Source organism: Mus musculus, chromosome 6 (genome assembly GCF_000001635.26).
Source record: "Mus musculus strain C57BL/6J chromosome 6, GRCm38.p6 C57BL/6J".
In the NCBI taxonomy this organism is placed as follows: Eukaryota; Metazoa; Chordata; class Mammalia; order Rodentia; family Muridae; genus Mus; species Mus musculus.
This window is the reverse complement of record NC_000072.6, coordinates 42900312-42911524: the sequence shown is the minus strand read 5'-3', so window position 1 is coordinate 42911524 and position 11213 is coordinate 42900312.

Sequence of the window (11213 nt, the reverse complement as noted above, 5' to 3'; positions counted from 1 at the left end):
TTCCCTGTGAAAGAGAGTTTGAATCTAGTGTGAATGTTCAAGGCTGGGATTTAGATAGTACACTTGTGTTATGTTAATGCTTTTAAGAAAACCCTCCTAATATTCTTGACTTGTTAATCTCTAAATTAAAAGCTTTCATTTGTTTCAAATGAATCAGAAGGAAATGGGTATTTCATAAGGCAAATGCTAATATCATAATACATTATTCAGCAAATACTGCTTTCATGTTCAAACAGATTTTTATCAAAACATGGTAATAAGTTCTCATCATGGTGGTGGCTGTACAGTTCAGTTGAAGCAGACAGGTGTATACATGTGCCATGTATAGTCATTTTCATGTGGAATGAGGGTGAGGAGTTTATCAATGATCCTTTTATCAAATTTACTTACAAAAGCAAAGTATGTTATAATTTTAATATTTACTTTCATGGATTTCAGTACTAATGAAACAGAATAAGACTGGATGGCAGAGACAGATTGGCAGTTTGTTTTAACCCCAGCTGGATTTAGGCTAGGGACCACTGTCTTTTCACTTTTGTGCCCACAGATGAACATGGGGTTAGAAAACATAGGGTTATCATTGTTTCTGTTGTATCTGTGCTTTGTTTTATCTGCATGTGTCCCCTGAACACTCAGAAAATTATATAGAGGATATATATATATCCTCTAGAATCCTATTATTGTTCAGTGCATGTGTCATATTCTCTTTTATTCTGTGCTGTTCTACTCAGTTTCATTAGTAGAATTGCCATGTGAATAATTTAATGATATTTTTAAGCTTTCAGTTAAAAGTGTTGACTGAATCAAAGATTAAAGTTTAGGCTTTCACTGTAGATTCATATTTAAAGAATCTTCTGTATACTGCTTAAGGACAATGTAAATTAATTATTTTATTAACACAGTCATATTTTCTTTTGTGGCTGGTTAGATGCTTAAATCCCTTTTGACAGAGAGAAGGTTTTCTGAGCTTTGAACTGCAGCTATTAAACCATTGCTGCAGCTTTCTTGTTTGACTCTATATCATTCTTTAGTCTAGAGTTCATGTGAATTTCACCTTTAAAATAGTAATCCCAGAAAAAATATGACTTAATTTCTCGCAACATGTTTCACAATCATATTTGATATATGAAATGTTTTGTAAGCAAGAGAGGATAAATTTTTGTTTTACCTTAAGTCAAATACAGGAAATTACTGAGAGACAATATCATCTGAGTCCAAGAGACAGACTTGTGATTACTGGAATCATCTCCCACAAAGGTGATTGTTTTACTAGGATTAAAATTTATTTAAGTTGGTTGATTGCATAACAGGTTAATTGCCCACTTATTCAAGAACGATTCCTGCATCATTGGAGAAGTTGAAGTGGGTTGCTAATTCAAATAGAGGATTCAGTTAATCAAGTGTATAGTACAGTGATCATTTATTTCAATACAGTATTTCTTTAACTTTTGGAAGCAATGAAGATAAAATATTACTTTTATGTTCAAATAAATTTCACCCAAAGTTTAAAATATTTTAGTAAGCTACTTTCATTGTAAGATATTTCAAAGTTCTTATACTATGAATGCAGAGTCAAATAAAAAAGAATGATCAGTGAACACTATTTATATTGCTCCTATCTCCAGGTGGCCAAAGCACAAATTGTAAAATGCACAGACATTTACTGAACATCCGCTATATTCTGCTATGTGTTATGGGAACAAGTACAGGAGACATCCCTCCTTGCCAGCACAGATAACCTTTTTGTTAGAAGATACACAAGTGTGCATGAACGAACACACACACACACACACACACACACACACACACACACACACACACACACACACTAATTCTCCTGCTTACTTCAAAAAAAGTAGTCTTACATGAAAAAATAAAGTCTCCAAGGTGCTTTTGTTCTGTGTCATTAGCCCATTTCTCAGGAATTTCATGAGCTAATGGAAAATTTATAAGCATATCTCTCAAAGAGCTAAGCTTCCTAACAGTTGTAATAATAATAATAATAAAGCAACAGCATCAAAAAAGATTACCCACATTAGGTGTTGATAGAGAGTTGATAGCCTTCAGATTGTCTTGGTAACTAAGTTCATAAATAGCAGGAATTCAGAAAGAATAGATAGCAATAGTGACATTTTCAGTTGTAGTTTTTTCTTTTTATCTGAAATTTTGTAATAAATAAAGTTTAGACTATATAGGAAACTTTTCTCAAACTTACGAGAAAGAATGTGAAGACACGTTGGAGACAGAGTGAGAGAAGCAAGTAGCTCTTAGTGTGGAAATTCTTTTCTTCTGAGCAGATACTTGGAGATGGACTTTCTCTCAAAGGAGCTGACTTTATTTTCCCATTCATTCAGTCAACTCCTAATATATTCTGAAAACGTGGAAAGGGAAGGAGAAAACACTCACCACACACACTGCATCCTTGCCCTTTCAGAAAAAAAAAGGGCTGTCACTGTGCTAAATTCTGGTTTTCCCTGGAGAAAAACTCATCACAAGATGTGAGGATACTGATGCCGTATTCAATCACTGTGGTCTATGAGCACAGATCCAAGAATCAATACAAAGACTTCTAGGTCAGGGTACCTTCAATGTAATGAAATCACTTGACTTATAATTTGAAGATCTTCAAAACATCCATACCTACTAACATCCAAATACATTAAACAGTTTTTAATGGGAAGTTGCAATCATTTCTATACACATCAAACATTGTTCCTTTAAACAGAGGTGTGTGTGTAGCTCAAGGCTCCACAAGGAATATAATTCATAAAATAAGTTCAGATAATAAGATCAACAGCAGCTTTGGGAAGCATGTTTAGGAATCAAGAAAGTAGATAAAATATCCCAAAGGGACTTATTAAATATTATTCTGTAAAATTTGACTGGGCACAAATAGAGAAGAATATTTTCACCAGAAAACATTTTTCCACTTCATTGTCTAGTGATTTTGATTTCAGAAAGGAAGAAAGAACTCTCCAAAGCTATCAATATAACCGTTTTCTCTTCTTCCTGAACTACAGATAAGCTAACCATGTTTTATATCTTCATGGACTATAATGGAGACAACTAATGATGTCTTCTTTTGTGGTTTAAATACTTCTTTGATTCATTTATCTATTGTTGTCATAGTCAAAAAAGAAGAGGTAAAATATATACTTTCCTATATTAGTTATTTTACTATATATGCCAATCTACTAAGGAAATAATAATCTAATTATATTTAATAGGAAAAAAGTAACCATGGTCACTTTAGCATGGACTTTTGTCCACTAAAGATTTTCACGAGAAGGCTTGCTGCTGACAAGAGTCCATGCTATACTCTTGCTCAGGCAGATGTCTACAGGTGTCTGGTATCTAAAAAGGAACAGTAAGTCTTACCCACACATTGCTTATTGTACAATTCACTAACATACAAGCTGATAAATTACATTCCTTCCATAATATTACCAGTCTCTTTTTACTGCACTTATAGTTTTGTGTTTAAGTCCTTTCCTGAGATTTGTTCAATCAATTCCTTTTCTTCTATTTCATTTTTCCATGTTTGTTATCAATGTTCTCCTAGCTTCATACAATGGGTTTGGTCATTTTCTTCTTTTCTTGTTTCAATGCCTGTGGTATAACATAACCATAAATAGTCATTTGAAGATTGGTAAAATGTAGAACTTTGTATTTCTGAGAAAATTCTTGTAATCAAGTTATTTTGATTGGATATATATTGTTTAAATTTTATATTTTTAAATAAAGAAGTTAAAGCTATCTTTTAAAATTTTAATTTAAAAATGTATTTAAATTTATTTATTTATTGAAGCACACTTTACCCAAAGTGTTCTATTTCTATTTTTATTTTTAAAAATCACTGCATTTTCTCTAGATTTTTATCCCTACTTTGTATCTATGCTTCCATCTTCTTCTTACTATGCAGCCATTCACTATAGTGGCCTCTTTAATGTAATAAGGTTTTTATTTTGATATTTTTTAATGTTTAAAATAAAATTTTATCTTATATAAATAATGTTTTATGGAGATTGCAAACTCTGAGTTGAATATTTAAAAGAAGATTCATTCAGCGTAGTTACAGTGAGAAAAGAAACAGAGAAGTCACTTCACTTCCCATGCTGCTGAATTAAAAATTCTCTACAGTCAGCTCTAAACATATATGTGTATATATATGTATATATATATACATATATATATATACATATATATTCAAATATACAAACAACACTAAATAGACCCAGTTGCTCATGTGTGTGTGTGGGGGGTGTGTATGAGTGTGCCAGTGAAGTTGCCCATAGATAGGCATGTGGAAGCCAAAGACTGTCTTTGGATGTCTTTATTAATCACTTCACCTATTTTTGAGACTTTAATTGGACGTGGAGCTTCACTGTCTACCAACCCATTGAAAACCATCTGTTTCCATCTTCTCACTGTTAGGGTTATTGTAGACTAATGCCATTATGCCTAAGTAATAGTAAGTACTTTATTAGCAGACACTCCCTTTTCCAAACAGATGTCAGGAAAGAATATTCAAAGTTATGAGGAAAGGGCTACTCAAAAATTTTATACTCTGCATAATTACCATGCAAGAACAAAAGTAGTATAAATTGTCTATCTTAAGTTTTTTGGTGAAAACATTAATGCCTATGGCTGGACAAAAAGGGCCTACTTTAAACATGTATATGGATTTCTACATATACACAACTTACCAAAATGTAATCACAATGAAGTAAATAGTTTAAGTGCATTCATATCAACCCAAGAGACAGAAGTAATGATTAATATATCTACCAACTAATAACAGCCCAGGGCAAAAAGGATACAATTCAGAACTCTATAATACTTTTAAGGAAAAACAAATGCCAATACTCTTAAAATTATTCCATAAAATAGAGAAAAAAGAATGTTTGAACTCATTTATTGAAGTCAAGTATTACTTGGTACTGAAACAAAAGATTCAACAACAACAGAAAATTAGAAACCAATCTCTCTGATGAACATAGATAACAAAAATTCTCAATAGAATGTTTGAGACTGTGATTCAAATTAAAAAGCATATTAAAAAGTTTACCCAGTATGTGAATGTGTTACATATATTCAAATGTGTGTGGATACATTTATGTATGTGGGGGAGGTAAATGTTGCTTGTCTTTCTGGATCACTCTCCACATTATATGTTACAGCAAGCTTTCTTAAAGCTAGAGCTTTGCAGTCCGAGTCAGTCTACTTAGCCAGCTTGTTCCAGGATCTTGTCTCTGCCTTGCAAGCACTAGAATTACAAGCAACCATTGTAGATATCCAGCATTCACAAGGGTTGTAGGAACAAGACCTCCAGTCATCACACTTGTGGGGCAAATGCCTTACCTACTAAGACATCTCCCAAACGCTTCTGGATTTTTGTTTTATATCATTTTTCTCCGTGTGATCAGTCTAGAAATTAACACATTTTGTGAATTTGTTCCTAGCAAATTTAGTTTTATTTCAGTAAGCATACACTTTATTTCCAAAATTTGTAATATATCCTTTGGTGATGTTTCCTTGGTAATTTCTTACCCATTTAAAGTAATAGCTATACATTAAAAAAATGTTTACATGTTTGTCTTAGAGTTTCTATTCCTGCACAAACATCATGACCAAGAAGCAAGTTGGGGAGGAAAGGGTTTATTCAGCTTACACTCCCATGTTGCTGTTCATCACCAAAATAAGTCAGGACTGGAACTAAGCAGGTCAGGAAGCAGAAGGTGATGCAGAAGTCATGGGGAGATGTTTCTTACTGGGTCGCTTCCCTTGGCTTGCTCAGCTTGCTTTCTTATAGAACCCAGGACTACCAGCCTATGGATGGCACCACCCACAAGGGGCCCTTCCAGCTTAATCACTAATTGAGAAAATTTCCCAAAGCTAGATCTCATGGAGGCATTTCCCCAACAGAAGCTCCTTTCTCTGTGATAACTCCAGCCTGTGTCAAGCTAACACACAAAACCAGCCAGTACAATTATCAAAACAAATAAATATGAAGTATGTATGAGATAGCTCATTCCTGATGGCACAAGGTAATTGCCATGAGATGGGACTCTGCATCCAGTTTACATTTGTATTGTATTTCTTGGCAGATTCAGAAACTGGATTAAAAGGTTATTGTGCAAAGCCAGTACTCTCCCTGTCCTTTCTCATGGAGATAATTTTGAATTCTATCCCTTGAGTGATACTGAGTGCACTGAGGTTCTGTGGCTGCAGCAGGTGTCTGCCTACAGTGTTTAAGGGCATAACCTCATCTTGTGGTACTCATAAGGCTGGTGGAGAGCAAGACAGTTTATGGCAGACTATTTAATGGGAACCTCTCCTGCCTTTCTCCATCTCCTAATTTTAAGAAAGATTCCAAGCTTTAGTTTCCCATTATCATATGAAGTACTTTAAGTTCATTAGCTCTCAAGGACATCACGGTTTCCACTGAAGCCAGGTTGTAGACCTGACAGCCACCCCATGGTGTCTGCACCTCTCACAAGGCTTCATGTGTGTTTTGCTTCACCCCCATAGAAATGTTTGTTACACTAGAAGCTGATTTCATATTTTTTATTTCCTCTCTTTTTGAATTATCTGTTACTGCTTTGTGTTTAAAACAAAAATTATTGAGCTCTTATCACTGGAGATAGGACCAATATTTTACAATGGGAAACCATATGCATTTAGAAGTATAGCTGTGATGGTGTGGGAATTAAAGAGAAAGAACTACAAATATGAAGCGTATACAGACATGTTTTCATGCTTGAGTTTTTCCTTTGATTACTCTGATCAATCCTCAGAAGAACAAGGCAGGCTTTAAAATGTTTTCTTAAAGTTACCATTTAAATATTTTTGGATCATTACAAGTTTGTTTCAAATCAATTTGAATTCTTCCACATTAAAAACTAAAGGAGAGCTGGGCGTGGTGGTGCACGCCTTTAATCCCAGCACTCGGGAGGCAGAGGCAGGCGGATTTCTGAGTTCGAGGCCAGCCTGGTCTACAAAGTGAGTTCCAGGACAGCCAAGGCTATACAGAGAAACCCTGTCTCGAGAAAAAAAAAAAAAGTAAAAGAGAAGCCGTGAGATCATAAAATGCTTAAGATTGAAGAGAGCTTAAAGAGAATTTTGAAATGAATTCTTCACATTTGTACAACTATTCACAAGAGCTTTTGCTAGATAACTCATAATGCCAGAGAATATTTTCTCGTATTGATTTTATTTCTGCAATCATTAATAAACCTACCTATTGATTCATTTTTCCCTTTGGGAAAGGCAATAAACAGTTACTTTTGCCTCTTATCCAATGTCCTTTGGAATGAAGGAAGTTCATTTTTCTATTTCTTTTTGTTTATATTAGTTCTTTGAGAAGTTCATGCAATGTATTTGAATCATATCTACCTGGACTCTCCAGCTTCACCCAGATTGATCCCTTTCTTCCCTATCTTCTTAAATTTGTATACATTTTGGTAGTTGGTCTTGTGCACTGTGTATAGAGATTCTGATTTTTGTGTCCCCAAGTCTAATTACAATCTGAACATGGTATTGTCATAAATATTGAAGAACCTCCTGTATCAATATGGTATAAAGAATCCCCCCCATTATCTTTGGTTGGTAAATTAAAAGCTGAACAGCTGAACTGGGCACAGAAGGTGGGAAGGTTAGCTTTCCAATCCCAGCCAGGGGATCCAGGGGAAGAGTCAGGTAGAAAGATTTGGCCATGAGAAAGGTGAGGGTACAGAAAAAGAAGGGCCTTGAGGTGGAGGAAAAGAAGGAGCAGGAAGTGGAGAAGAAGAAGAAGGAGGGGGTAGGAGAAGAAGAAGAAGAAGAAGAAGAAGAAGAAGAAGAAGGAGGAGGAGGAGGAGGAGGAGGAGGAGGAGGAGGAGGAGGAGGAGGATCCGTCCACTGGTTTCAAGGACAACATATGAGGGGCCATACTACTAGAGAAAATTAACTCCCCTTCCCACTTATGTCTACCTTCCTTTTCTGTGCTAGGATTTGGATGGAGACACTATTAAAGTGACTCCTAAGAACGTATCCTTGTGCGCTTAGATTAGTGTAAGTCTCACCCCTTGTCAGAGAAGCTTCAGTGCTAAATGGCATATCTAGTTCACACTCCCTTCTTCCAAGACTCAGGGAATTGTGGAATAGGGGATAAAATATTGTAAAGTGGTGGTTTACTACAAGGAAACAGTTTCAGTAGGGACATTGAACATTGTACTTGCACTGGCTGTAACAGCAGCCACAGGAGCTAGCACACTCTCAAGACAAACAAAATCACAGCATTCTGCTTCTGTTTGTCTTCTATTTTCCCGAGTGAACCATTTACAACAATTGCTGTGACTATTCCCTCATTGATTGTTCTGTATACTTGTGACTATTCCCTCATTGATTGTTCTGTATACTTACTGATGATTCTAGCACCCTGAATGCTGGTAACAACATGGTTATCAATGTGACACACAGCTACAGTGGCTGCTGAGATGACAGACAAGAAACAAGGAACAACATTGTTGAGTTCATATCTCCACAGGTGTTTTTGACAGGTACCATCTGAAAATTCTTAGTGTGCAGGCAGAAAGATGACAGTAACAAACCTACAGACTAGTCATTTTAATATCTCTTTTTTATTCTAAATACTAATTAAAGAATATTTATGGACTACATGTTTGAAATACAAATGAATTTAAATATCACAATGGTATCTATTATTTCTAAGCCATTAATTTAAAAAAATAATAAAAATAATATCAGAATTAAAGTGATACGAAGTAGAGTATAATATTTTACCTAGGATTATTCTTATAATGTTATCTCTGAGCAGGGACAATGAAAATTATTTTAGACCAAACGTGGGGTGCCATCTTTTTTGATCTTTCTCTAAATTGGCAACCAAAGAAAAACAAAACCACAATACCACACAGCTGAAATAGTTGAAGATTTTGAAATACAGCCATTATTCAGTAAACACTGTATTAATTTATGAGTCATTAAAATAAAATTAGATTATATAGCTCTATGGATGTTTAGTCATGAGATTTATCATCACTCAGTCTTACTATGTGATTATTCTTATATTTGATACATTACTTATCAAAAACACATTTTCAAACTAGATTGACATGTATAAATAATATCATTTAGCATGCATAAAAGTCATATGAGGGCTGGAGAGATTACTTAGTGGTTAAGAGCACTTACTACTGTTCCAGAGGTCCTGAGTTCAACTCCAGGCAACCACATAGTGGCTCACAACCTTCTGTAATGGGATCTGATGCCCTCATCTGGTGTCCCTGAAGATAGCTACAGTATACTCTCAGGACTCAAGTAGAGGGACCTTAGATGAAGTAGAGGGACCTTAGGAAGAGGGAACTTGTAGAGCCCACCTCCAGCAGAAAGACAGGGCATCAAGTGAGGGATGAGGTTGTCATCCCACAGTCAATACTCTGACCTATGATTGTTCCTGTCTGGAAGAACTACAAGAATGGAAATGGAAAGGAACCTGAGGAAAAGAAGGTCCAGCAACAGGCCCAAAGTGGGATCTAGCTCAAGGGGAGGCCCCAAGACCTGATACTATTACTGAGGCTATGGAACTCTCACTAAAAGGGACTTAGCATGACTGCCCTCCAAAAGACTCAACAAGCAGCTGAAAGAGTCAGATGAAGATATTTGCACCCAATCAATGGACAGAAGCTGCTGACCACTGTGATTGAATTTGGGGACAACTAGAAGAAGCTGAGGAAGAATGCAATCTTGTAGGAGGACCAGCAGTCACAATAAACCTGGACCTCTGAGTTCTCTTACACTGGACCACCAACCAGGCAGCATACACCAGCTGATATGAGGCCCTCAACACATATAAAGCAGAGGACTGCCAGGCCTGAGTTTATTCAGAGAAAATGCACCTAACCCTCAAGAGACTGGAGGCCCCAGGGAGTTTAGAGGTCTAGTGGGGTGGGGACAGGGATGGGAACATCCTTGTGGAGATAGGGGAACAAGGTGGGGAGGAGATATGGGATGTGGTATGGGAGTAAAATCTGGAGTTTAAAATAAATGAATAAAAAGAGCTGGGCAGTGGTGGTGCATGCCTTTAATCCCAGCACTTAGACAGTCAGATTTCTGAGTTTGAGACCAGCCTGGTCTACAGAATGATTTCCAGGACAGCCAGGGCTACACAGAGAATCTCTGTCTCAAAAACCCAATAATAATAATAATAATAATAATAATAATAATATTAATATATTATTATTATAAATGAATAAATAAAAAGAAAAAACATTAAAAAGAAAAGAAAATATCCAATAAAAAAAAACTAATGACTTAATCCAAAAAATATATAAACTCAAAAATGTCATATGAAATAACTATTAAAACATTATCATCTATACCTGACCTGTGACATAGTCAAACTTGGAGAAACTAAGCCATTGTTAAAAGCTGATGAATTCAGTAAGTCCTGACAGAGCTGAAGCACAACAGAGTGTTGATATTTGGTCTGTTGCTATGTATTGTAACGCTAAATTCTGTACCAAGAAAGTCTAATTGCTTATGAGTGAATTCTCACTTTTAATAGCTTTTGTTGAGCAAACCTTGCTCCTTAATTTTCCATTATGGATTATACAAAAATGGAAGAGCCAGTTACTGGAGGGCTAAGAGATAGGTGGGTTTTGAGTTACTTTGTTGGGTGTTGCAGTAAGTGGGGAGAGGAGAAGGGAGACTGAGAGATGAAGAAGCCACCATGAGAGGAGATGGACCGTGAGCACATGGCCAGGAGAAACAGTGAGTATTTGGGGTATGCTGTAAGGGTCACTGGATGAAGACAGCAGATTTAGAGAGTATACAAAGACAAAGAGTGTTTATTTGGCAGAAACATTCAGCATGTGTGGTCAACCATTCTTCTAAATGGTGACCCCAGACAAAAGCATGCAGGCCTTCTCTTAGGGAACTGGGGAAACTCTCTAGAAGGATTAGGTAATCTAAAATTTCATTGGTGGGTGCTGGGGAGGGCACGTGTAGTCTGTGGTTTGCATTCCTATGTCTTGAGCTTTTAACCACAAGATAAGATAGGGCTGCCTAGCAGAGCTGGCCCATCCTGAGATAAGATATCTTCCCATTTTTCTGATTATCCCCAGGCTGTTTTTTGGAAGAAGGTTTTATGACCTTGTTACTGGATTTTATGGTCTGTTCCTGGAGCTGGTACCCATGACCTTCTTTTCAAA